Here is a 25,233-nt window from a genome sequence, read left to right on the forward strand (position 1 = left end):
GTGTACGGGGCTTTAGAGTGTAATAAATGGGTGGGAATGGGAAGTATGAAAAAACAATGGTTATCATGCGGGATGCTCCTGCTTCATTTCCTCTACCATGTGGTTATAGGTAGCGTTCTTGGTTTCCAGTCAATAGCCTTTCTAAGGAATCCTAAAAAGGACAGTCCTGGCTCGCTATGAAGTCATTTGTAGAATACACATAGAGGTCAGGAAAAAAGTGCTGCCAATGCTAATGGCCGGAATTCACGATAAGAAAATCGGCCGAAAATTTCCATTCAGCGAAGGATCGGCCAATATTCTACTCGTTAATGCCCAGCCATCAGTGACCGATATCGATATTGTGAACGAAAAATCCCGTTTGAAAAAAACGAAAAATTCTGTTGTCTCGTTTGCGAACGAACGATATTCTATACGTTGGTGTTAAGGTCGTTCATTTTAAATCTGTAGAACATAATCACGCATGCACTGTTTCGATGGTCGGCGGTCAAACGGTCGGGCGATATTCGGCCTGTGTATGTTGGCAACGTTTTCGACCAAGGAACACTTTTTCATAAGTCGGTGGTTGAATGATCGGGCGATATTCGGCCCGTGTATTCCAGCCATTAGTGTGGCTCATATGGGAGCTGCCATGGCCAAAAACATTGAGTGACCTCCTGGCAGACCTCTGACCGGGGTTTTCAGACCAAGCCTGAGACAAGCTTTAGTGAGAAACCTAAAGGGTTAGCGGGACCAGCATACTGTGTTAATAAACCACATAAACTTTTCAGTTTTAATCCCTAGTGTTAAAACATTCTAATGATTTCTTTGCAACTGATTATAAATGGAACTTTTGTGCCAACTTGTATATGTAGACTTTGTCCTGAACCACAAACATTAGTAAACATGACTTAGGTTAGTTGCAAAATTGTCTCTATTTACTCACTCTGCTATTGAATACCTTATTGAAATAGTTTCCTATGGTAAACTTGACTTGATAAAATGCAATGTACTATGTAGTTAGTAGTTTGGGTTACTAAAGGAGTCAAGGCTTTTCACTATTTTCACTTTTTAACAAATTACATTATCATTTTAAAAATATTACCGTTGCAAGATAATGATAATAAATAGGGTAAAGCAGTGTTCACCTTGAATACCCAATCATTTGCAAAGAAACATTAAACAGATTTTATACTAGTACATGATGAGTTCATTGATTGTACCATCAATGAACATTTATTTTGCTAAAAAAAAAAAAAAAAAAACTGTCCCTATGCCTTCCCTTTTGTCTTCAGAAGACTATAAAAAAGGTAATTCAGGCTTCTCTCTCTTTGATGGTTAATGCCAACCTAAATCAGGTGTAATCATTTAAATGGAGGGTATCTGATCTGGGTAAGAACCTTTCCTCTGATAGTGGGATTTTTTATTTATTTTTGCTGTTTTGTAGAGATGTTGCCATTTTCTCTACTTTGTATTTTTTAATGTTTTGTGCCAGCCTGTCTGCTTTTCATCAATTTTCCAATTTATATTAACATCTTAGCATTGAAATAAAGCATGAGATGCCAAAAATGGAAAGGAGAACCCAGGGGAGCCTGGAGTAGGGAGGAAGGTAAGAAACATACCTGTTTATCTCCCGCTAGACTAAACAAACATTTTGCAATTTTGGATCGTGAACAGAATTGTGGTGATTTCTCCCGCGAACCCAAATCTCTAAATATGAACTGGGACCTGGCAATATGGAATCGGGGAGGGAAGGGGAGCACTGCAAGGGTTCTTTTCACATTTCCAGAGCTCATCTTTAAATTTTTTATTTTTTTTTTAACTGTAAGAACTCCTTATTTCTATGTTCGGGGTCAGCTACGTAGATAGATTTAAAGCCAGAACATCAACATGACAGTAAGAGAATTAACATTCCCAAGCCATGTGCTGTTTTTTTTTTCTTTAACTCAGCAGACCACAAGACGTGGCATGTGCATTATAGTGTGCTTCAGTGAGCGTGTCTTGTTCACTCACCACCAATTTTCCAATTTATATTAACATCTTAGCGTCGAAATAAAGCATGAGATGCCAAAAATGAAAAACAGTTATTGAATTCATCTTGTATGTGACTGTGCTGGGTTCAGATGCCAACTAAGGCAGCCATTTTTGCAGCAGGCACACACAGTGGTCAGGCAGGGAGCTCCGTGATGCTGAGTTGTAGTTTTTCCAGGCTCAGCATTAATGAGCTGCAGTGAGGATGGAGTGGCCGCTGACACTGTGGCCTCAGTGCTGCCACCCCCCCCCCCATGGGCACATGAGTGCCACCTGAAGCAGCAGTCTTAATTAGCCTCATGGCTAATGCCAGCATGGCTCTGCATGTGTATACTGCATATGGGAAGCTGATATACTTAACAAAGCAGTTGTAATTTTTTGCAACCATCTTTGTAATCTAGAGGTACAGCCAGCAGCACAACAAATCGTCCACAACTTTGTCACACCCAAGCTGACTGATTGGATAGTAAAGGTGTGGCAGCACAGGGATGAGTCATTGCTTGGCTCACTTTGCTCTCTTCCTCTATCAGGATATCCACTGTCAGCCTATGTAAACTGCAGCTAGGCCTGGCTGACTATCGGTGCACGCTTTCTTTCCTACAGTTTGCTGGCTGCTGTACAGCGGATTATCACAACAAGCCAATATTAAAACAAAATACTTTTATATGTTGCATTTAAAAGAAAAGAACTTTTAAAAACAAATGGACACAAAATAGCATTAGCTGGTGTGTTTTTATATATCCATGGAGTCCAAACGTCACTAACAGAAACACCATCTCATAAGAGCACCATATACTAGTAGTTTAGAATTGAAGGAAAGGGAGTGTTTATACGCTTAATATAGAAACAAAGGTCACTCAATTGTGGCAGCTCCTGCTATGACTCGGGACTGAAAGAATTATACTTACTGTAGAAATATTTAGTATAGAAATAGATTAGATTACATAGAAATAGAAATATTTAGTATAGCTAGGGATCATAGGTAAAACCTAGCCATGAATTTGTTTGAGGTGTGGGATGACATACATAATAAATATATACCAACAAAAATTTGCAGTGTGTGTAATCAATTATTTCGTGATTCTATATTCAGACATAGATGGAACGATTGTCTTTCCTGCAACCATGAGTTGCTGACTGTGTTGATGGGGGTATTCCTCCCTTGGAGTAGGGTACTCTCACGCTATCATGTAAGGATGGCCAAATGATCAACAGCCGCATGCACTGGGCAGCCAATCCTAAGCCGAAAATAGCATAAAAAAATATAAAAGTAATGCTGCGCTGTTGAATGGCAACTAAAAATGGTGTGAAAAGCATCTGTAACTTCAATGATACATATAAAAATATAATATTGTAAACAAATAAATGAAAGCTAAGTGAATTAAACAGTGTTCATCCAATCAAAACTACAAGTACTAGATGAATAAAATAAATACAAAAAACAAAGCAGAAAATGGGTGAATTAGTGCATCAATATTGCAATCTTAAATAAAAAATAAAATAAAATAAATAAGTCCTTCGGTGAAAAAATAAAAAACAAATAAAAAACAATAGTGTCTGAAATTCATATAAGCGCCGGTTCACACTACCGCGACGCTACTTCCCGGGGCGACCTCCGAGATCGCGGTGCGAGCAGCGCGCCGCAACCTCGGAGCGGCCGCCACGGACTTCATAACATTGAAGTCTAAGGCGGTCGCCTCCTGGGCGCCCCAAAGAAGCTCCGGACCCTTTTTCTAAGTCGGAGCGACTTGTGTCGCTCCTATTAGAACGGGTCCGCAGCTTCCCTATGGGAGGCGACCTGCGGCGACCTGTGAGGCGACCAGGTCGCCTCACAGGTCGCCTTAGTGTGAACGGGGGATAAAAGTAGAAGAAACAGTGGACTTCTAGTAAAATCCCAACACCAAGGTGAACAAACGTGTTTGATGTTTCAATTCCCAATGTGATGACACCTCTGTGAGTGCTATTCCCTCACCTTACAGCTGTAAAGTTACAGGGTTGAATATAAAGGTATAGGCTGGACAAGATGAATTCTCCAAGTGCCTCTAGAGGGTCTCCTAGGGTGGTCTCAGCCTGTGACCCTCTATAGTAAGTCAGCGGTTGCCAGATGAGGAATCTGGATCGCCCAAAATAAAGCCTCTGTAAAGATCTATGGTGCTCAGTACATGTGGAATCAACAATCTGAGCTACTTCTTATATATGGAGATCACCCAACACACTGATCTCCAAGGAACATAAGTCACCTTGGTGTTGGGAGTTTACATAGTCCTAGAAGTCCACCATTTCTTCTATTTATATATGAACTTCAGACACTATTGTTTTTTATTTTTTTCACTCAAGGATTTGTTTGTTTTATATTTTTTTATGGAAGATGGCTATATTGATGCACTAATTCACCCATTTTCTGCTTTGTTTGATGTATTTCATTCACCTAGTACATGTAGTTTTTATTGGATGAACACTATGTAACATTCACTTAACCTGCCTTGGAGCCATTGTGTCCCCCCAGCAGGGGGGCTAGGGGAGCCACCCTTGCTGGGAGAACACAGTGAGTACTGCTAGTGGCTATGGCTACTGGCAATAATCGCATCCTAAAATGCTGACATGCTGGTTCTGACATTGATGGATCAACTTGGATCTTAACTTAACTCTTGGATACAGAACTGGCTAAAAGGGCGTGTCCAAAGGGTGGTAATAAACAGCGCATACTCAGACTGGTCGGAGGTAGTAAGCGGGGTCCCCCAAGGCTCAGTCCTGGGACCAACCTTGTTCAATTTATTCATAAACAGCATTGAGGATGGGATCAGTAGTTCGTTATCAGTTTTTGCAGATGACACAAAATTGGCCAGGGCAATAACTGCACAGCATGAAGCAGATATCCTACAGAATGACCTGGACAAAATAACGGAGTGGGCAATGACATGGCAAATGAGGTTTAATGTGGAGAAGTGTAAGGTGTTGCACTTGGGGACTAAAAACATAAAAGCACAATACACGTTAGGAGGGGAACCCTTGGGGGAATCAAAAATGGAGAAAGATCTGGGAGTCTTGGTTGATCATAGATTAGGCAATAGCATGCAATGTCAAGCGGCAGCTGCCAAAGCCAGCAGAATATTAGCATGCATAAAGAAAGGGATGTATTCCAGAGATAAGACTATAATCCTTCCACTTTATAAAACTCTGGTCCGACCACATCTGGAGTATTCTGTCCAGTTCTGGTCACCAGTCCTCAGGAGGGATGTGTTGGAGCTGGAGAAGGTCCAGAGAAGGGCAACTAAACTGATTAGGGGATTGGAGGACCTTAATTATGAAGAGCGTCTGCAATCGCTTGATTTATTCTCCCTGGAGAAGAGACGCCTGAGGGGGCACATGATAGCAATTTATAAATATCTCAATGGGGATCTCAGCTTAGAAAAACAGCTATTCAGTCGAAGGGATTGCATGAGGACTCGAGGGCATACAATGCGATTACAGGAGAAGTGTTTTAACCTCAGGCAACGTGGGGGGTTCTTTACTGTTAGGGCTACAAGATTGTGGAATTCTCTACCACAAGATGTGGTTTCTGCGGGAAGTATTTTGGCTTTCAAAAGAGTCTTAGACGTGCATCTCAAGGATCAGAACATTCAGGGCTATGCGAGATGATTACAGCCACACACACCTACACAGGTTGAACTGGATGGACTATTGTCTTTATTCAACCTCACCTACTATGTAACTATGTAACTATGTAACTTGGACACATTCAGCCTGTCTATACATGGTTTTAATCTCAGCCAGTCCCTGCTGAACTGGCCAAGATTTAAACCATCTATGGCCAGCTTTACTTTCTGAAAACCTACTAAGGTAACAAAATCAAATATGGATACCCTGATGGATAACAATCTGATTTGCTCACATTCATTTTGAATTAGGCTGGCAGCACACTTTAAAGTGGCTCTGTCTTCTTCTGAAAATGCTAGTTGCTAATCTAATTTAAAGAGGATCTTCACCCTAAAAAAAAAAATTACAAATCAGCAGCTATAAATACTATAGCTGCTGACTTTTAATAAAAGGACACTTACCCATCCAGGGATCCAGAGTTGTCTGCACCCGGGCAAGTCGTTCACTGGTCTTTGGGTCCCCACATCCTGCATGCTTGCTGTGGGATGCCAGCTGAGATGCATTGCGGCTTCATACTGTGCTGGCACAAGCTATTTTGCACTTTGTGAATGGTCCTGCAGCCTCCTGGGAGCTGTGATGTGTCCCAGATGGCTGCAGGCAAAGAAGGGGGACCTAGGCAATTTGAGTGGGAGCGGGTACCTATCAAAACTAGGTTATTGGTAATGGGTAATGTTAATGTGACAAATATGATAAAGGAGGTAAGGAGGGGGACATAAAGTAGAACTCCCATTTAGGGTGAAGTTTCAATTTAAGTACATTTAAATCATAGATCTAGAACAAACATGCTTTAAAGCTGAACTAGAATGTGACAAGAACAAATGCTTATATAGTCTAGGGGTGCACAGATAGGTAGAGATACTTACCTTAGTCCTGACTCCAGCTCGCACCCACAATCTGTGCGTCCAGTTACCCCTGCAGCTTCCTCTCTAAGGTCCTTATTAGTCCAGTATTGCATGTGATGATGCCGAGGCCCACCAACCGACTGGAGATTCAGGGAGCAAAGGAGAATCCAGGGGAGCCAGCCGGATTAGGGAGTATGGTAAGAAACACGCTGGTTTATCTCCCCCTAGACTAAACAAATATTTAAGCCCCATTCACATTTAGCGATTTGGGATCATGAACAGAATGGCGGCGATTCTACCCGTGAACCCAAATCTCTAAATGTGAGCTGGGCCTTTGCAGTATGGAATCGGGGAGTGAAGGGGAGCACTGCAAGAGTTCTGGTCACATTTCAAGAGCTCATCTTTAAACTGTAAGAACTCTTTATATTTCTATGTTTGATGTCAGCCACGTAGATAGATTTAAAGCCAGAACATCAACATGACAGCCAGAGAATTAGCATTCCCAAGCCATGTGCTGTTTTTTTTTTTTTTTTAACTCAGCAGACCACAACACATGGCATGTGTATTATTGTGTGCTGCAGTGAGCGTGTCTTTTTCACCACTGAAGTAGCGTATTGTGAGGCCATTAACAATAAAAATAAAAAAAAACATAATTAATTTTGAATTTAAAATATAAATGCCAATGTAGCACACCTCACTGCTGTTTATGTATCAGTGTGCGATAAAGTAGCATGCAGCAACACATGCATTTTACCTAATGTTAGCACATTAGTATGAAGGAGTCAGATCTCCCCTTGTCTGACATAGACACCACATCGAAAAACCAAGCAGTCCCCCCCCCCCCCCCCGAATTAGCAAAGGAACACAAGTCCCCTTTATTCATTGGCAGCAGAATCTCTTCTGTTTTATCAGTCTAAAAGGGTGGCACAGGATTTATGCCTGGATCATTCTTTAATTCCCCCGAAGGTGTCAAAACTGTTGAATTTCCACAGCTGATTATTTGGCAATGACACCAAAAATGCTAAGAGAAAAAGAAATGACTGTGGTGTCAGTCAGTTGAAGAGTATTATGACCTTACCATGTCACAGATTGTGCAGCAATCACAACATGAATGGCTGACAAACCTCATTAGGAGATCGTCATTAATATCAATAATAATTAGACAGATTGGACATCTTTGTCCGGTTTTCTGGCCTCTCCGCTGTAATAATGCTGCAGTAAGCAGTAATGAGGAGGTTTCCTAATTGCCATTGAATCCTGTCCTGATGTCTATGTCAGGTTAAATAAAGATTGTCTAGGGGCCAGGTAATTTATTTCCCAAGAACACATCCCTCTGTCAGTACTAAAATAGAATATATGCAAGAAGAAAGTGTTTGAAGCTGAATACCAGGGAAAACAACACATTACCCTTGCACAGGGGCTCCTTGTGTACTGCAAAGGTTCAATGCTCTTGTATGCCTAATTTACTAAGAAAAGGGACTTTTACTTACCTAATCCCTCACTCCCCCCACTTACCTCTTTTCCCTGACACTCTGGGCTGTGAGCAATCCCTCGAACACCTCAAGTACAATGAAGGACCATTGGTCTTGTGTTGTATTTGATGATGGCAGAATACCTGCGACTGGTGGAACACCTTATAGAAGAGGCCGCAGGGACTGGCCACATACTGTGGAGAGCACCTATGGGAGTGAGGAATTATGTATGTAAATTCCTTTATACTGGTACACTAGGCATAAATGAGGATTTATCCCTTACAGTGTACACTAGGCATAAATGTGGATTTATCCCTTACAGTGTACACTAGGCATAAATGTGGATTTATCCCTTACAGTGCACACTAGGCATAAATGTGGATTTATCCCTTACAGTGCACACTAGGCATAAATGAGGATTTATCCCTTACAGTGCACACTAGGCATAAATGTGGATTTATCCCTTACAGTGCACACTAGGCATAAATGTGGATTTATCCCTTACAGTGTACACTAGGCATAAATGTGGATTTATCCCTTACAGTGCACACTAGGCATAAATGTGGATTTATCCCTTACAGTGCACACTAGGCATAAATGAGGATTTATCCCTTACAGTGCACACTAGGCATAAATGTGGATTTATCCCTTACAGTGCACACTAGGCATAAATGTGGATTTATCCCTTACAGTGTACACTAGGCATAAATGAGGATTTATCCCTTTCAGTGTACACTAGGCATAAATGTGGATTTATCCCTTACAGTGCACACTAGGCATAAATGTGGATTTATCCCTTACAGTGTACACTAGGCATAAATGTGGATTTATCCCTTACAGTGCACACTAGGCATAAATGTGGATTTATCCCTTACAGTGTACACTAGGCATAAATGTGGATTTATCCCTTACAGTGTACACTAGGCATAAATGTGGATTTGTCCCTTACAGTGTACACTAGGCATAAATGTGGATTTATCCCTTACAGTGTACACTAGGCATAAATGTGGATTTGTCCCTTACAGTGTACACTAGGCATAAATGTGGATTTATCCCTTACAGTGCACACTAGTCATAAATGTGGATTTGTCCCTTACAGTGTACACTAGGCATAAATGTGGATTTATCCCTTACAGTGTACACTAGGCATAAATGCGGATTTATCCCTTACAGTGCAAACTAGGCATAAATGTGGATTTGTACACTAGGCATAAATGTGGATTTATCCCTTACAGTGCACACTAGGCATAAATGTGGATTTGTCCCTTACAGTGTACACTAGGCATAAATGTGGATTTATCCCTTACAGTGTACACTAGGCATAAATGTGGATTTGTCCCTTACAGTGTACACTAGGCATAAATGTGGATTTATCCCTTACAGTGCACACTAGGCATAAATGTGGATTTGTCCCTTACAGTGTACACTAGGCATAAATGTGGATTTATCCCTTACAGTGCACACTAGGCATAAATGTGGATTTATCCCTTACAGTGCACACTAGGCATAAATGTGGATTTGTCCCTTACAGTGTACACTAGGCATAAATGTGGATTTAACCCTTACAGTGTACACTAGGCATAAATGTGGATTTATCCCTTACAGTGCACACTAGGCATAAATGTGGATTTGTCCCTTACAGTGTACACTAGGCATAAATGTGGATTTATCCCTTACAGTGTACACTAGGCATAAATGAGGATTTATCCCTTACAGTGTACACTAGGCATAAATGTGGATTTAACCCTTACAGTGTACACTAGGCATAAATGTGGATTTAACCCTTACAGTGTACACTAGGCATAAATGTGGATTTATCCCTTACAGTGCACACTAGGCATAAATGTGGATTTGTCCCTTACAGTGTACACTAGGCATAAATGAGGATTTAACCCTTACAGTGCACACTAGGCATAAATGAGGATTTATCCCTTACAGTGTACACTAGGCACAAATGAGGATTTATCCCTTACAGTGCACACTAGGCATAAATGAGGATTTATCCCTTACAGTGCACACTAGGCATAAATGAGGATTTATCCCTTACAGTGCACACTAGACATAAATGAGGATCTATCCCTTACAGTGTACACTAGGCATAAATGAGGATTTAACCCTTACAGTGCACACTAGGCATAAATGAGGATGTATCCCTTACAGTGTACACTAGGCATAAATGTGAATTTATCCCTTACAGTGCACACTAGACATAAATGTGGATTTGTCCCTTACAGTGTACACTAGGCATAAATGTGGATTTGTCCCTTACAGTGTACACTAGGCATAAAACTTGTTTTCCATATAAGATCAAAACATTTTAAAGAGATAAATGACAACGATGCTTATTGCTATCATGCAGTTATGCGTCAGTAAATTTCCAGCCTTGACCCCTTTATGCCAATAAAACATAATTTGCTATGTTTTTATTACCCCCTATGTGAGAATTAAAGTGTTTGTTACCTTAAAACCTACATTTTAGTAATGTGTCTCTTTAAAAGTGCAAAATGTGTTTATTATTTTCTTATTTGGTCCTGCTAGCCTCACTTCTTTGTTGCAAACTGATCAACCTAAGCACAGAACCCAAACATAGTAACCAATCTGTGCTAGTGTGGTAAGTTTGTGTGCCATGTCTTCCTGTTCAGAGGTACAGGATCCTGTGCAAGCACACAAAGTGCCTGTATCTTCCATAGTCTGTTTTTAGACACGCCCCTCCCCCATCCCTGCACTGTTGATTGACTGCCTGCTGGGGATAGGAGAGTGACATCACTGGCCCTGGTTGTTGGCTTGCATTCTGTTGCCATAGAATTGCTATTACTAGCGGGCTTAGGTCCCCTCCGGTAGTAACACTAGTTTGGCACCAGGAGTCATGCACACCAGTCTCTCTGTGATGCTCTGCAGAAGAATTGTGATCATGTGACAGCCTATATAACTTTGAAAAAAGATATATATTGTGCTATTTTAGTATTTTTGAACAGTGGATTTATAAAAAGTATACTATGACATTACTGTATATATACATTGTATATATATATATACAGTAGACATATATTTTTCACTGAGGCTTCATAACTACTTTAAGTCCAGGTTCGCACTGTAGCGATGTCAAACATCACATGTGATACGCACCACACAACTCTGCAAATCACATGCGATGTCTGTGCGACAAATTCAACCATACAGATTGTATGGCTGAAATTGCAACGCGTTCGGACAAAAATTGTGCAGGACCTATTTTTTGGCCCGCACCAGAATCGGATCACATGGGATTCCTGCATCGCACCAGTGTGAATCAGCACTTAAACCTAAGTTTGGTCAAAAAAGTTATTTTGGTTTAAAAAAGGTATTCAAAAAAATTAGCAAAAGCAGTATTACTTGCAATCCATCCCTTGTGCTGATGGCTACAGAAGTAATTAAAATCTTTCACCCTCCAATCCCCCGCTACCTCTGCCGCCATAATATTCTGATGCTCTGGGCTCCTCCATTTATAGAAGCTGCACTATACAATGATAAGTGCTGTATGAATAGAGGACAGGCAGATGAATGAAAGGTCTGCTTCCTCCAATTATTGATCGTATTTCATTCAAAAAGGCTATAATACAACTATTATTACAACTTATGTGAATGGCAAGGGGGGCAGCACTCTTGACAAGTCCATATGACAGCTCTTTTAGCTCTATTAACTCAGTGGCACCAGAAGATTATGGCAGTGGGGGTGAGTGATGGGGAATCGGAGGAAGGAAGATTTCCCAGCCAGCAGCGCAAGGGACACAAGCCATTGACTGTAAGTAATGTCCCTTATTCTGACTTTTTTAAAAACTTATTTGACTAAACTTAAGCTGGGTATACGCACAGAGATTATTTTTGCTCAGCCTGTGAGATCTCCCCATCCACACTATAGAGCAGCCTTTCTTAACCTTTTCAACACAGAGGAACCCTTGAAATAATTTTCCGGTCTCAGAGAACCCCTACTAAAACTTAAAAATCTACAACTCATGACACATAAAGCGGTAGTATCATCAATTTTACAACTTTACATAATCAAAATGATCTGTGTCCGTATTATTTTACCAACCTTTTACCCTGCCTGTCACTTCAGCCGTTCTCCTTCGATTTAGATCGCTGCAGTCAATTACGTCACTCACGCATGCTCATTGTGATCTTATTTTCCGGCAAGATAATGAGCTTGCTGGAATAATTCAGTGTCTATTTCGGGGCTGCGTCATTTCCTCTGCTAGACGTCAGCCCCATGCTCCCGCGAGACTCCGACTTCCCCCCATGAAAAAAATTCTCCACTACCCCATGTGACTTGCTACGTCACAGGGGAGATAGTGGACAGCCTCCTTTTGGCTGTCCAAATGGTGAATGAAACCAAAACGAGGCTTGGTTTCGGCGTCTATTGCGCATGCGCGGGATTTAGGAACAAACACATACTGTGGGCGGAAATACAGCAGCGATCAGCAGACGAAACCCACAGCAAGGATGGCGGCGCTCGACATCACAGAAAACCGAACATAAAATATGAAATTATACAGGTTAGGAAAACGTATAATTGATTGCGTTCATTCTATTAGATTGAACAATACATGTTACTGGTGTTGATTGCATTTAAATGATATGCTATGACTGAGTTTACTACCGCTTTAAGTGGGGTACACACTAGTAGAAAATCTGCCGAAAATTCCCGTCTGAGGTAATATCGTACGATTTTCAGCTAGTGTGTACACAACTTTCAGCAGTCGATGCCGACATTTTCAACGAAAAAAACGGAGGGACAAACACCAAAATTTTTATCGTCCGTCCCCAGACGACAAATTTTCATTTAATGCGTATGCAGTACGTCAGTGAAAAATCAGATACGAAAGGCCGCGCATGATCTGAAGTTACTGATGACCTGGAAGTCTAGGAACACATGTCCCAAAAAAAAAAAAGAAAAAAAAATTGGACGAGAAATTTAGTGAACATTTATGCACTGTCAACTAAAAACGGTTATGAAGGCTGAGCAAGAGAGAGAAAAATCTGAGGATATTTTGTCCGATTTCCGTCAAGTGTATATGAGCCTTTAGTGTAACAGTCAGTGAGAAGAATGCTCCTTACTCTTGTCATCATTGGGAAGAATTACTCCCTTACAGATAGCTAAAAGGTACAATATGGTTTCATGGTGGGAACTTATCTGAGAGGCAGAAGTTGCCCATTGCTCAAAAAATCCCTTGCAACCTCAGGAGGAACCCTAGGATTCCACAAAACCCTGGTTGAGAAACCCTGATATAGAGTGCCGATGAGATGGAGGAGTCTCCTGCTGCGGATATTGTATACACAACCAACATCTGTCAGAATACCAGAACAGAGGCTTCATCTGATTGAATGCTATTCAACCACCAATTTTTTGCTTGACTCCTCCAATCTTTCAAAGGTTATTGGTGAAGAAGGCTGACAGGACCACCCACGTAGCAAATTTTGGCCAACTTTTCGGCTCAGGAACCAGCCGAAATCCATAAAGTGTCTATGCAGCTATAGGCTTTAAAGCTAAAAATATAGCTATATTTATACATGTGGTTTTCTTGTACTGATGTGTCTCATTGTTTCTTGGCACAATATATCAGGATTGTTTTAAAAATGTTATCTTAAACATGAAACCTCTGAACTCTAAGCCCCCGTTCACACTGGGGCGACCTGTGAGGCGACCTGGTCGCCCCACAGGTCGCCGCAGGTCGCCTCCCATAGGGAAGCTGCGGACCCGTTCTGATAGGAGCGACACAAGTCGCTCCGACTCAGAAAAAGGGTCCGGAGCTTCTTTGGGGCGACCAGGAGGCGACCGCCATAGACTTCAATATTATGAAGTCTGTGGCGGCCGCTCCGAGGTAGCGGCGCGCTGCTCGTACCGCGACCTCGGAGGTCGCGGTGCGAAGTAGCGTCGCCCCAGTGTGAACGGGGGCTAAATTAGCCCTTTATAAACACAAAACAAAAAAAATCACAGTTGTATTAGACCCCGTTCACACTGGGGCGACGCTACTTGCCGGGGCGACCTCCCAGGTCGTGGTGCGCAGCTCGCACTGCGACCTCGGAGCGGCCGGCACGGACTTCATATCATTGAAGTCAATGCAGGTCGCTCCAGGTCGCCCCAAAGAAGCTCCGGACCTTTTTTCTAAGTCGGAGCGACTTGTGTCGCACCTATTAGAACGGGTCCACAGCTACTCTATGGCAGGCGACCTACGGCGACCTGTCAGGCGATCAGGTCGCCTGACATATCGCCCCAGTGTGAACTAAGTCTTAGGAATGCTATATTTAGGACATAAATATAGCTCATTTGTTATACTGCAACTGTATTTATTTAGAAAACAACGTAAAAGTTTAATTGCTAAATCAAGTGCTTACACGATATATACATTTAGGGATGGTTCACACCACAACGCTGTTTGCCTGTACCAAATCGCGTGCTGCTACAGTATTTGATGCGGTTTTGAAAAGTAGTGTATGCACTCATTTTTGTGCAATCAAGTGTGATTTTAGGCCATTTAAAGAAAAGGACTAAAAATCGCACAGCACTGAATTGCATAGAAATGCCACAGGGACGCGGTTCCTTAGGACCCATTCACACCAAAACTTGGTGTAGGAAAGGTTTCCCAGACCACATGAGAGCACACTGTCCTTTCCAGATGTGCACAGGTGGCAATTATTTGGTAATGACACCCCAAACGCATCTTTCAAATGCATCACGTTTGCGTCCACGAAACCGCAAGGTAGTGCAGTAGCATGAGGTTTGGTGCAGTGCTATCTGAAAAAGTATTACAGTAAAACCTTGGATTGCGAGCATAATTCATTCCGGAAACATGCTTGTAATCCAAAGCACTCTTATATCAAAGAAAATTTCCCCATAAGAAATAATGGAAACTCAGATGATTCGTTCCACAACCATTTATTCATAAGTCTTTCAGTTTATAGTCCATATAAAAAGATTATAGCAATGTGATATGTTGTGTAACCATAAAATGTTCATCCACAAATAGCGCCTCCACAAGGGGATTAGAAGCCAAATCCAGCAGGAGCTACAGAGTGTAAAGAGAAGAGAGGCGCCTCTAAGTGTAGTAATATGGTTACATTTAATGAAGATACATTATTTAGCAACTGACATCATTGATAAATAAAAGAGGCACATATAAGAATGCAGGCACCTGGGGTAAGAGCCCATTCACACTGCAGCGGCACGACTCTGTACTACTTCGGGGGCGACTTGTGAAGTCCCGTGCACCGCAACTTCGGCGCGACTTGCACAGACTTCATATAATGAATGTCTATGCAAGTCGCCCTGAGGTCGCCCCGAAGTAGTACAGGACCCTTTTTCTAAGTCGGAGCGACTTGTGTCGCTCCTATTAGAACGGGTCCTGTAGCAGTCAATGGACGGCGACTTGTCAGCATGACAAGTCACCTGACAAGTTGCTCTAGTGTGAATTGAGTCTAAAGCTGTCCACATAGACCGTCCTCCGCACCTCTCACCGCCGGCAGTCTGCAATCGTGACCGGAAAGACCCCTTTAAAGTAGAGCGATCTGAAAGCGAGGCTTGAAGCGCTCATGGAGCGGAGTGTGTAAGGGATGACAGATGGCGGTGCTGTGGACGGTTTATGTGGACAGCTTCACCCCAGATGCCTGCATACTTAGATGTGCCTGTTTTATTTATCACCCATGTGAGTTGCGAAATGTTGTACCTTCATTAATTGTACCCATATTGCTACACTTAGAGGCGCCTCTCTTCTCTTTTATACTCAGTTGTGACATGACGCTACTTGTATATCAAGACCACGCTTGTTTATCAAGTCACAATTTTTAAAAAAATTTTGCTTGTCTTGCAAAATGCTCTCAAACCAAGTTACTCTCAATCCAAGGTTTTACTGTACTTTAAATTAATGGGCTGTCAAAACTGGCCGGCACAACAACGTGCAGAAAGGCACAGGAACGTGCTTTCCAGTGTGAACTGGCCCCTATATTTCTTTTCTTTATCCCAGTAATACCCAACAAATCTTTTCCAATACATTTTACCCACTCTACAAAGAAGTCTAGCAAACAGAGAGTTAATCTGCCATTTCCACTTGAAACAATATCTCTGCATCTGTGAACTGGCAGCTTCAAAGATCCAAAGTTTCAGCTATACACCTGTAGTCCATAATTACACAAAGTAGCAATTAGAAAATGACAAACTCTTTATTCTTTTGATGCCTTTCCCATCCTATTCCAGTTCTTATCATGCCTTGTAAACAAGCAGCCCCCAGCTCTGCCTCTTTAACTGACAAGCATGGCTTTCATCACACATAACATTCTTAAACAATTTTCTAAACACACTTTCACATAATAGGGCCAACGTTTGCGACAATCAATAGTTCCTTTTGTACACTTATAACTTAGCACAGAACCTCTATTATATGACAATAAGTAGAAATGAACAGTCTTCTGACTCACTAAATATCCTCAGAAAATGCTGCTGACAGTTAAAATGCCTTTCCATTAAAGGAGAACCATTCCAGAGATAGTATTTGGTCCCTCTAATGTAACAAGCTATTATACTTTAAGGCATGTAAACAAAGCCGTCACCGAACCACAAATATGATTTAATCGCTGTATACGTTGCCATTTCTTTTTTATTTTTCCTTAGACGACGGGGTACACTTTGAATTATGTTTGGACAATGGGCGTCTTCCAGCTTCAAAACTTGGCAAGAATCGCGGTCTACTGAAATATGGTGCATGCCATATATGGAAACACGGCTAAACATGTCATGCATCATTTAGAAGAAGTAGCAGGCAATTTAACCTTTAAGAGAAAAGATTTGTACCATAGATAATAAATGCTTTGTACTTTGGGTAGATCACACGTTTGTCATAGCAGATTTAAACCCTCTGCTAAAATGACTGGGGAGGCACTTGCCTGAGCCCTGCAGTTTTCTCCTCTAATTTTATTTTAGGAAGAACACATGAAAGGCACCTGTTTCTTGTTTCATGCTGTGCTTAGCCAGACTTTGCTACTGTATAGGCTGGTAGTACATGGCCTGATCTCAGTATCACCACTGATACTAGAAAAATATACTATAACTATGAAATAAGTAACACAGAGTGTTCACAAGTAATGATAGACTCCTGTATTATTGATATGCAGTATGTCATATCACCAGTGATACTATAACTAACCCATGTGCAACCCATTGCAGTATCACCAGTAATACTAGGAAAGTGTACTATGACTAACCCATGTGCAACCCATTGCAGTATCACCAGTAATACTAGGAAAGTGTACTATAACTAACCCATGTGCAACCCATTGCAGCATCACCGGTAATACTAAGAAAGTATACTATAACTAACCTATGTGCAACCCATTGCAGTATCAACAGTAATACTAGGAAAGTGTACTATAACTAACCCATATGCAACCCATTGCAGTATTACCAGTAATACTAGGAAAGTGTAATGGATAATACAGTATTACCAGTAATACTAGGAAAGTGTACTATAACTAAACCATATGCAACCCATTGCAGTATTACCAGTAATACTAGGAAAGTGTACTATAACTAACCTATGTGCAACCCATTGCAGTATCAACAGTAATACTAGGAAATAACTAACTCATATGCAACCCATTGCAGTATTACCAGTAATACTAGGAAAGTGTAATGGATAATACAGTATTACCAGTAATACTAGGAAAGTGTAATGGATAATACAGTATTACCAGTAATACTAGGAAAGCGAACTATAACTAAACCATATGCAACCCATTGCAGTATTACCAGTAATACTAGGAAAGTGTACTATAACTAACCTATGTGCAACCCATTGCAGTATCAACAGTAATACTAGGAAAGTGTACTATAACTAACCCATATGCAACCCATTGCAGTATTACCAGTAATACTAGGAAAGTGTAATGGATAATACTAGGAGGGTATACTATAACTAACCTATGTGCAACCAATTGCGGTATCAACAGTAATACTAAGAAAGTATACTATAACTAACCCATATGCAACCCATTGCGGTATCAACAGTAATACTAGGAAAGTGTACTATAACTAATCTATGTGCAACCCATTGCAGTATCTCCAGTAATACTAAGAAAGTATACTATAACTATAGCTATAACTAACCTATGTGCAACCCATTGCAGTATCAACAGTAATACTAGGAAAGTGTACTATAACTAACCCATATGCAACCCATTGCAGTATCAACAGTAATACTAGGGAAGTGTACTATAACTAACCCATATGCAACCCATTGCAGTAACACTGGTAATACTAAGAAAATATACTATAACTAGTCCATATGCAACCCATTGCAGTAACACTGGTAATACTAAGAAAGTATACTATAAGTAACCCATGCGCAACCCATTGCTGTATCATCAGTAATACTAGGAAAATGTACTATAACTAATCCATATGCAACCCATTGCAGTATTACCAGTAATACTAGGAAAGTATACAATAACTAAACAATATGCACATAACTCCCAACTGCATTTTATATACAACTAAATGGATTATACCAAAATGAGGGACAAATGAAGAGGAAAGAGGGACAGAGGGACTTTCAAAAAGTGTTTCCCAGTGCTAAACCTTTTATTCAATTTATACAGGAATAGTAGTGGTATAGTGGTATAGTGGTTTCACACGAACGATCCGATCAGATCTACCTGTCAGTGTTTTAGGCGGATCTGATCGGATCCTCCATGCATCCCTATGGGGCAGCGGATGTCAGCGGAGACATGTCTGCTGACACCCGATGCCATCCGCATCCGATCCTGTCCGTGAAATCCGGATGGATGGAAACCCTATTTTCCATCCTTCCAGGGGATCGGATCGGATGGGATCGGATGAGAACGGTCCGTTCCCATCCGATTCCCCCATAGAGAGCAGCGGGGCTCTGACACCTCCCTCTCCACACACAGTGTGGAGACGGAGCTGCTCAGATCGGCGGATCGATCCCCGCTGAGCAAAGAACGGTCCGCAGACAGCGGACCGTGTGAAAGGAGCCTTAGGGTTTAACTAATCCTTTTTTTTTTTTAAAGCGGAGTTCCGGGCACAAAATCTATGTTTTTTTTTTGTGGCCGTCCGCTAGTTCTGGATAACCTGAAAAGGAATTGGATAGTTAGGTTTTTTTTTTTTAAAACTCACCTTGTAATTGTAGATCGTAAATACTCACCTCAGGGTACTTCCTCCCTCGGAGCCGCGGCTCACCCCGTCACTTCCTGCCTCGCGATGATTCCTGGGAGCTGAACATCATAGCTCCCAGGAATCAATGCGACGGCACCGGCCCCGCACGTAATTTCCGGGCGACGTCGCATTCCCCTGCTAAACAGCTTCTGGGCATGCCCAGAAGCTGTTTAGGAATGCGGCGCCGCACCGGAAGTGACGAGAGGGGCCGGTGCGGCGCATTCTGGGAGAAGAAGACGCGGAAGAAGACGCAGAAGAGGACCGCGCCGGCTTCAGCTGCCCACAAGAGAGATGGAAACGCTGTGGAAGAAATTTTATAAGTAAGTATTTCTTCTTGCAGGTAAGTGCGAACCAGGACAGATCAGAGGCTAGCCATTGTGGAATGTACTAGCCCTGACTGTCCCGGGGGTATGCTTATTGAAAAATGACATCTGTGCCCGGAACTCCGCTTTAAATAATTCTCCTTTTACATAAAAAAGTACAGTAAAACTGCAGGAAAGGGCACTGGGGGGCAAACTAATGTGAATTTATTTTATTTTGTAATGTATCAGTGTGTTTGGTGTGTTTTACTATTTGAATTTGCCGCCGGTTCCACCCCCCTGCGAGCGTCATGTTGCAGGAGAGGGAAGCCGAGACTCAGAGCATCGGGCGGAAGATCCGGACGCCGCACACTGCTGGGATACATCGCGGGATCCCGGGGACAAGGTGAGTACCCTCTCTTCCAGGATCCTGCGATCTCCCTAGCGGTACCCCGAGTGTGGCTCGGGGTTACCGCTAATGGCTCTGAAATTTCACCCCGAGCCACACTCGGGAATACCGCTAAGGAGGTAAGGGGGTGTGGCAGGGGGTGTGTCCTATGTCCTACATACTTTTGCTAATAGGTGTCACTTGTTCCCATCTCAAATTATTGGGAGGTGTATATGCAAATGATTGATGAATGATCAATAATACCAGGAAAGTATACTGCAACTAACCTATATACAACCGATTGCAGCATGATCAATAATACTAGGAAATGATACTAACCTATCACTAACCCCCTTGCAATCCATTGCAGTATCACCTGTAATACTAGAAAAGCATACTATAACTAACCCATATGTAACCCATTTTAGTGTCATTAGTATTACTAGGAAAGTATACTAAAGCTAAGCAGCAAGTAACAAGTGATCTCAGCAAGATAATAATGATATATGTGAACCAGGAGACTGGAAATTATACGAAACCCATTGCAGTATGAAGAAAGTATACTATAACTAAGTCATATGTAATCTATTGCAGTATTGCCATAATACTAGAAAAGTACTAAATACTATAATTAAGCCATATACAGTCTATTGCAATATCACTGATGATACTAGGGAACTATACTATAACTAATCCATATAAAATCCACTGCAGTATCACTGGTAATACTAGGAAATATAACTAACCCATATGCAATATATTGCAGTATCACCAGTAATAGGAAAGTGTACTATAACTAACCCATATGCAATCTATTGCAGTATAATGGATAATAATAAGAAAGTATACTATATCTAACCCATATGCAACCTATGGTAGTATAATGGATAATACTAGGAACATATACTATAACTAGCCCATATGCAGCATATTGCAGTATAATCATTATTACTAGAAGGGTATACAATAACTAACCCATATGCAATCTATCGCAGCTTAAGTGATAATACTAGGAGGGTATACAATAACTAACCCATATGCAATCTATTGCAGTATAATGGATAATACTAGGAGGGTATACAATAACTGACCCATATGCAATCTACTGCAGTATAAATAATAGTACAAGGAGGGTATACAATACCTAGCCCATATAAAATATATGTTAGTACAATTGATAATACTAGGAGGGTATATAATAACTAATGCATATGCAATCTTTTGCAGCATAAGTGATAATAATAGGAGGTTATAGAAAAACTAACCCATATGCATTCTATTGCAGTATAATGGATAATACTAGGAGGGTATACAATAACTGACCCATATGCAATCTATTGCAGTATAATGGATAATACTAGGAGGGTATACAATAACTGACCCATATGCAATGTATAGCAGTATAATGGATAATACTAGGAGGGTATACAATAACTGACCCATATGCATTCTATTGCAGTATAATTGATAATACTAGGAGGGTATACAATAACTGACCCATATGCAATCTATTGCAGTATAATGGATAATACTAGGAGGGTATACAATAATTGACCCATATGCAATCTATTGCAGTATAATGGATAATACTAGGAGGGTATACAATAACTGACCCATATGCAATATATAGCAGTATAATGGATAATACTAGGAGGGTATACAATAACTGACCCATATGCATTCTATTGCAGTATAATTGATAATACTAGGAGGGTATACAATAACTGACCCATATGCATTCTATTGCAGTATAATTGATAATACTAGGAGGGTATACAATAACTGACCCATACGCAATCTATTGCAGTATAATGGATAATACTAGGAGAGTATACAATAACTGACCCATACGCAATCTATTGCAGTATAATGGATAATACTAGGAGAGTATACACTAAACTGACCCATACGCGATCTATTGCAGTATAATTGATAATACTAGGAAAGTATACCATAACTAACTCATATGCAATCCATTGCAGTAGCGTCAGTAATAGTATGAAAGTTTACTATAACTAACGCATTGCAAGCTGTTTGCACTATATATATCCTGTAAAATAATAATAATAATAATAAATATGCAAACGATTGCAGTGTCACTGGTAACACTAGGAAAGTATGCTATAGCTAAGAAACAAGTAAGACTGAGTGTTCACAAGTGATGAAAGACTCCTGTCTATATGACATGTGATCCAGCAGGATGGAAAATATATGCAAGCCAGTGCAGTATCACTAGTAATACAAGGAACGTATACAATAACACTGACTATTCACAAGGGATGAAAGACTCCTATATTATTATATGTGTGATCTGACAGGATAGAAACCATATGCAACCCATTTAGAATCACTTGATTTTTCTAAATAGAAAAAAGCTCTGAGTCATGCAGTGCACATAGAAATCCATACAGTCCTGAGTCCTAAGAAATGCTTACTGTCTATCTGAATAGTGGTCAGGATTAAAGCTCTCCACCTAAGAACTGTACTTTTACTTTCTCCATCAGCTCATTATCTTTTGTATCACTTGCCCCACTTGACTGTAAGCTCTTAGAATCAGGGCCCTCCGTCTCCCTTTCTTAAAGTGCTGTGCCAACTGTTGGCGCTCTGTAAATCCTGTCTAACAAGGGTGTGAGAAGGTCTCTGAGCAGCCTGGAGTTGCTGTGCTTTGGTGGCCTGCAGCCTTGCAAGGACTGGGGGGGGGGGGGGGGATCTGCAGCTGCAGGAAAGCTTGGACTTTTCTTCCAGAAGCAGATTCCCTGTGTGTATGTGAGTGTTGTGTGTATGTGTTATGTGTGTTGTCTGTATGTGTGTGTGTGTGTATATGTGAGTGTTATGTGTATGTGTGTGTGTGCTGTGTATGTGTGTGTGTGTGTGTGTGTAGTCTGTATGTGTATGTCTGAGTGTATATGTGAGTGTTGTGTGTATGTGTGTGTGTTGTGTGTATGTGTGTGTGCTGTGTATGTGTGTGTTGTGTGTATGTGTGTGTGCTGTGTATGTGTGTGTGTGCTGTCTGTATGTGTGTGTGTGTGTATGTGTGAGTGTATATGTGAGTGTTGCGTGTATATGTGTGTGTAGTGTATGTATGTGTGTTGTGTGAATATGTGTTGTGTGTCTGTGTATGTGTGTGTGTGTATGTGTGTGTTGTGTATATGTGTGTTGTGTGTATGTGTGTTGTGTGTATGTGTTATGTATGTGTGTGTTATGTATGTATGTGTGTGTGTGTGTGTGTATGTATGTTGTGTGTGTGTATGTGTATGTTGTGTGTTATGTATGTATGTATGTATGTATGTGTGTGTATGTTATGTGTGTGTGTGTTGTGTGTTATGTATGTATGTGTGTGTGTTATGTATGTATGAGTGTGTTGTGTGTTATGTATGTATGTGTGTCTGTGTGTGTTGTGTGTTATGTATGTATGTGTGTCTGTGTGTGTTGTGTGTTATGTATGTATGTGTGTGTGTTATGTATGTATGTGTGTGTTGTGTGTTATGTATGTATGTGTGTCTGTGTGTGTTGTGTGTTATGTATGTATGTGTGTCTGTGTGTATTGTGTGTATGTATGTATGTATGTATGTATGTATGTATGTATGTGTGTCTGTGTGTATTGTGTGTTATGTATGTATGTCTGTGTGTGTTGTGTGTTATGTATGTATGTGTGTGTGTTATGTATGTATGTGTGTGTGTGTGTGTTATGTATGTATGTGTGTCTGTGTGTGTTTTGTGTTATGTATGTATGTGTGTCTGTGTGTGTTGTGTGTTATGTATGTATGTTTGTCTGTGTGTTATGTATGTCTGTGTGTGTTATGTGTGTGTATGTGTGTGTGTTTTGTGTTATGTATGTATGTGTGTCTGTGTGTGATGTATGTATGTGTGTCTGTGTGTGTTGTGTGTTATGTATGTATGTGTGTCTGTGTGTATTGTGTGTTATGTATGTATGTGTGTCTGTGTGTTATGTATGTCTGTGTGTGTTATGTGTGTGTATGTGTGTAGAAGGTGCCCAGTAAGGAGAAGAGTGTACAGAGCTGTGTGATGAGAGCCCTCTCTCTGCCATGGCACACCTTTCCCAGGTCCTCCCTTCCCAGGGGCACAAGAGAAAAAAGAAAACTTACCTCTCACATTTCCCAGAGCCCTGCAGACTGTGAAAAGACCACCCAAGGCATCATGTCAAACATTTATTAAGATGGCAGAATAAAAAAATAAAATAAAAAAATGTAAAAAAAAAAAAAAAAAGCTATGAGATAAGTTTATAAGTCCTTGTAGAAATGGAGAATTCAAAGAGTGATCTTTCGGCTGCAGGAAAAATAGAAAAGACTCAGCGTGTTGCACATACTGTAGCAGTACAGGCTCTTATCTGTAATGTCTAGCTTGCGTTGCTTAATGCACTGCCCCTCCCCCTCAGTCAGAGAAACCTACCAGGAAGCACTGGGCGTTCATGTCTGGGGCCTTAGGAATGTCAGAGAAGAGAAACATATCTTTCAGTGCTCTCACAGTGTATGATGTGTTCCTAGCAGCCAGGAGACAGGCTCCTTTCACTGCACACAGTGCACAGGCAAGGCTCTCTCTCTAGCAGCCAGCACAGAGAGGAGTACATGGCCTTTCAGTGAAAACCCCTTGCTGAAAGCTGACGGTGGTATGCTCCATTTTCTATGCATAACATCATAACCTCGCAGCAGTATTACATTGCAAATGTCGCACAAAGTCACACGGGTTCTATTAACTATTCAGGACGGTTACTCGTTAGGCTGGAACACTTACTGCGCAGCTTTATTCTTCTGACAAGGACATGTGTGAAGTAGGAGAACACTCGCCTTCAAAATAATCATCAGGGTTTAAGTGTGTCTAATACCGAACGCAAAAATGTCAAATATTGCAGCTTACCGCTTCTTAAATTTAGTGGCTGCATTTGTTTTCCTTTTTTCTTTTATTTTCACCTGGTGATCCGGGCCAAAAAGTCTGTTGTTTTGTTTTAAAACTTTCGTTAATAGACCAAGCTGTTCAGAAAAAGTAGCAGTTTGTGGGTTACTAAGCTCACAACAGTAAAATCAGTCTGGATATGCAGTAAAGCATGCTTGTTATACTCACTGTGACACCTAAGGAGTTAATCCTGTACATTGTGTAAAAAGGCTGTTTGCTCCTGTCTTGTTTGATCTTCCCCTTCTTCCACCGTCCCCAATCCAACTCCTGATAGTACAGAGCCCTGGGGGCCTGCTGCACATGCTCAGTTTGGTGTGTATTGCTAAAGAGTTTTTACTTTTTTGGGAGGGTGCATGTGATCAGCACAGGGCCAATCAGCACTGTCCAGACAGAAGGTCAGGGGTCCTGCACCCTCATAGGACAATCAGAGGAGAATGAAAACTCCTTCTACAAGCTT

The sequence above is a fragment of the Pelophylax lessonae genome, assembly GCF_965119305.1.
Source record: "Pelophylax lessonae genome assembly, chromosome: 3".
NCBI classification, from domain to species: Eukaryota; Metazoa; Chordata; class Amphibia; order Anura; family Ranidae; genus Pelophylax; species Pelophylax lessonae.